A 4859-nucleotide genomic window follows, 5' to 3' on the forward strand; every position below is an offset into this window, starting at 1 on the left:
TTCTGAGATGTTAGGGAAGAGAAATATGTATGTTTAAAAAATGTTATCTCCTCACCCCTAAATATTTTTTTCTGTTGACCACATTAATGGGCTTGAATCATAGGTGTTTCCTGGAATAGAAATAATGTACCTGACTCATGGGTCCAATAAACAGCTGGTAAAGAATACATTATTATTAAACCTTGGTGTATGCATTTTAGCTCAGTGTTAGTTCTTTTATTTAAAAAGAAATGTTAAACCATATTTGTGGAGACCTATGCTGCAAAAAACAAGAAAAAATGACATTTTCTATCAACTCCTTATATATTAAGTTTTTAAAAATCCTTGACACTCAAGTTTGTGTGCAAGAAACTAAACATGACATTGACATTACTTTAAAAAATAAGTGGCCAATTGAAATGTATTCTAATGTCATCATTTCTCTTAAGGATTCCTTGACTCTTTTCAGTAAGTTGTTTTAAATTTTTGATTAACATAAATCTCATTAATTTATTTTATGTACTCTTTTTCCCATCCATCGCATCTAGATTTTACTATTTAATTAAACATATCAGACTTTGCTGTCCTTGCTTTGATGAATATAATGCAAAACATTCTACTGACATAATTTTGCAATATATTTTCCATTCTTGGAAAAAGAAATGACAGTTCTGAAAAAAGATCCTTGCATGAATTTCGTACATATTTTATAATGTTTACTCTTTTTTAGCAATAATTTCTTTGTACATATGTCAATTTGCAATCTTCCGAATACGTATGCATGAGTTAGTAGTCAACAATAATGTTTTATGTTATAAGTGATTTTTTTTAATCTTACTCATTTCTCTAAATTTTCCTTACTCATGGTAATCGCTGATTCTTTAGCAATTAATGTTATGGACTTTTAAACATCCATAATTTGGATTCAAACACCTCATTACCTATTTTTACCTATTTGGAATATATCTCCCTTTCGAGTAAGATACAGTCTTCCATAGAAATAATATTTTGCAAAAATAACGTTCTTTAAAAAAGTAAAATCAGTATATTTTCTAATAGAAGGATAGTATGCCACAATGGACAGAGAATTAAATTGGAATTAAGATGCATTTTTTTCTCCTTCCCACTTCCTTTTGCAAACTTAGATATTTGCTTACTTTTCTTGCTTTTTTCATCTACAATTGAGAACCTTAGCTGTTTTCAGCACACATTTCTATTACAGCATCTGTCACTTGGTATGTGATCAATAAATACATGTTGAATAAATGAACACTTGCTGAAAAGTAGGTGAGTGAAAGGGCAGCAATTCTATCCCAGCCACAGGCACCTTCTAAAACAGGCACCTCCCTTTCCCCATGTGATAATTACCATATGAGCAGATTACCTATATTTGAAATATTGAGTTACTTGTAAGTACATATTTGGAAGATTATACTGACATATTTTTTCTAGTCAACTTTAAAACACTAGAAAAAATTACGATTATACATAAACCCAGAGTTTGTAAAGCACCATGCTTTGAAGTTTATGGTGTACCCAGTCCTTTTATCAGACATTATCGCCTTTGATCCGGCTGTCATTATGTATGGAAGGAAAGTCGGGTATCATATTTTACTAAGTAGAAGAACTGAGATCATAAAGGTTTTGGAACTTCCTCAAGGAGTATTAAGTATGTAACCAAACAGTGGCAAAGCTCAGTCATATGAAAGCTAGGTTTCTTGAGCTTCTGGTCTTTAGTTAATGTAGGATATTAGTCTGCCCTAAATATTAATCATTGAATGTCTGTAGTAATTGGGGAGGGCTTCTGGCTTGCCACAGTTGCCTCATACCTACTATCTCTGTTTGCACATTAATTGTATTTAGTCTATTCTTTCGAATGCAGCCAGGGTAATCCTTAATTCTTAATTTCTTAATTTGGAATTTAAGAAATTAAGTCATGCCCCTGTCCCCTACACCACCTCCAATGGCTGCCATCACATCTAAGAGTGAATCCACAATTTTCATCCCCACCTAGGAGGCCTTCCAGGATCCAGCCTCAAGGTCCTTTCTTCCACTTCCTCACTTCGGGGTAGCGACGTTTGCTTCTGTTTCAACCTGCCAGGAGCACACTTTCCTTGGGAATTTGTGGTTTTTGACTAGAACGTTCACCTTTCAGAAACCAATGAAACTTTCGCTTCCGTATTTGTACTTCCAATTTTGTATGTCTGATTGACTTAAGTCTTTGCTGAGTATCAACTCCTCAGACAGGGCTTGTGTAACTAAAGCATCTCGGAACCCATGCATGTTCTCTTCCCTTTTACTCTGCTATATTCCCAGAACCTGGAAAAGCACCTAGCAGAGACAGGTTTCAAAAACATATCTTTAATGAACAAATAAATAAATGGATGAAAACAGTTGAAAGGATAAAGCTATAGCAAGGTTGACTTTTTGCCCATGTTATGCCATCACTATGGAAATATTTATAAGTGTGCTGGGTATGTAACTATCTATAGAAAGAACTAATTTCCAGAAATTCTCTATCCTCTGGTTATTTGAGAAGTTTAAAATGGTGCTTGTTGAACTTCTGTCTCTAAATAAAATATAAATGTGAGCCCTAAATTTCAGAAGGAATTAATTTACTTAAAATGAATGATTATAACCCACAAATACAGTTTTTAACATCTGTTCTTTGACCCAGTAGCTTGAACTAAAATACTGGTACCGTAGCAGGCAGCATAAGCTTACTGCTTTGAAAAACTGGCTATATGTTTCATGCAAGTGAGATATAAGTTAAGAAATGTAATAGTGTCTTCATTTATTTGATTGAGTAATTCATTCATTTGATCAAACTTACCTTGCCATTTAAAATCGCACAATTGCATAGATGTACAGTATTTTGTTTAAAGGCATTCATCTTGTTGGGAAAAAAAACATGAAAACTGAAAACTACATCTTTAATAAAAATGGATAGAGTCTTACCATGTTCATCATATGAAATATTCTTATAGGAATATCTCTTAGACCCAAAAATTAACTATTCCATCTTTTCAGCATGCTTGAAAATCTAATGTTTTTTCTTTGTTTCTCTTCTCTTGCATACATGTCTTTTTGACAGATTATGTGAAGTGAATTTAGAAAAAAAAAAAAAAACTTTCTAGAAGTGATCATTGTTCCTAACCCTCAGATTAGCTCTAACTTTCTTGCACTTCAATAGCGGAGGAAAGAACAGAGTATCCCCACTAAAAATAACAGCAATAAAAACTAAGAAAAGAAGAAACTCAAGGCACAATTTCCTCTAGCCACATTTTTAATGGTTAAATTGCAGTTCTCATGTGTCAAGAATTTGGTCTTTCATTTCCTTTTATATCAACCCAAAACATTTGCAATAACAAGTAAGGTTTTTTGGTACTTAGCAATTTACAATCTAGAGACTGCTTTCATAAAAATTACCCCATTGGTTGCTTACAATTACCCAGTGAGACAGACATTAGTATTTAGGGTATTTTTTAATTTTTTAAATTATTTTTTCTTTTTATTAAATTTATTAAACCCATCTTAAAAGGGTACATGCGAAACTTACTAAATGTAGAATATAAATGTCTTAACACAATAACTAAGAAAATGCCATGAAGTCTATGTTAGCCAGTTTGATGAAAATATTTCAACTTGTATATAAAACCAGCACATTGTACCCCATGACTGCATTAATGTACACAGCTATGATTTAATAGGGTATTTTTTTTTAAATAGTCAACCAGCCTAAGATGCAGTGAATGACATAAACTAGAACCAGAGAAAAGATATTTGACTCTACAGACCACCCTTTCCCATTACACAATACTGTCTCTTTGATTTCTGAGATACACAATTGTTGAGGTCATTTACCCAGCTACTCTCAAGTTTCCTGAGTTCAGGGCAATAGTGAAAGGTAATTCTTCCTTATCCTTGCCCCATACTTCGAATTACCAAAAAGCAAAAACTAAATTAAAAAAGTCAGAGCTCTACCTGTCTTAAGTATTTGCAATAGATTTTAGGAATTGTTAATGTCTTGCTTTTAGGGAAATAATTAATGAATTCAGTAATAAGCAAACCTGCTTTACATTTATTCCTTTTCTCTGTTTGGACATTAAGTTGGATTCACCTAAAAGCTCAGTCCCTAAATAAGAGGCCATGTTTGTGCTTGCTTTCGCAAACACAGGAGTTGGTTTCTATTTTTCCTTCCAATGGTATAGATTTAAGAAGAGGTATCTGCACTCTCATATTGACTGCAGCATTGTTCCTAATTGCCAAGATCTGGAAATAACCTGTCGACAGATGAATAGATAAAGAAATTGTCATACACACACACACACACAAAGACACACAGCCTGGAGTATCATTCAGTCACAAAAAAAGAAAAAAATCCTGCCATTTGCAACAACTTTGGTGAACCTGAAGGGTATTATGGTAAGTGAAATAAGCCAGACATAAAAGACAAAGTATATATGATGAGCTTTGTATGTGTGGACTCTACAAAAGTGGAACTCATAGAAACACAGAGTAGAGGGAGAGAAATGGATGAATCTTAGTCAAACAATAAAAACTGTCAAGTAGAAGATGAATAAATTCTAGAGATCTAAGGCACAGCCTGGTAACTGGAGTGAATAAGACAGTATGATAGACTTGAAATTTGCTACAAGAGTAAATCTTATGTTCTCACCACACACACACACACACACACACACACACACACACACACAAAAGTGATAACCATGTGAGGTGATGCACATTAACGTGATTGTGAAAGTTATGTCATATTTCCATACATATGACAGGAGTTCTGATGGCTTTTCCAGAAAAAGAGTTCCAAAATGACTTCGAGAGTGGACTAGCGGCTGGTGTTAGTGTGTATTTCCCAGAGG

This window comes from Nycticebus coucang, chromosome 9 (genome assembly GCF_027406575.1).
Source record: "Nycticebus coucang isolate mNycCou1 chromosome 9, mNycCou1.pri, whole genome shotgun sequence".
Taxonomy (NCBI): domain Eukaryota; kingdom Metazoa; phylum Chordata; class Mammalia; order Primates; family Lorisidae; genus Nycticebus; species Nycticebus coucang.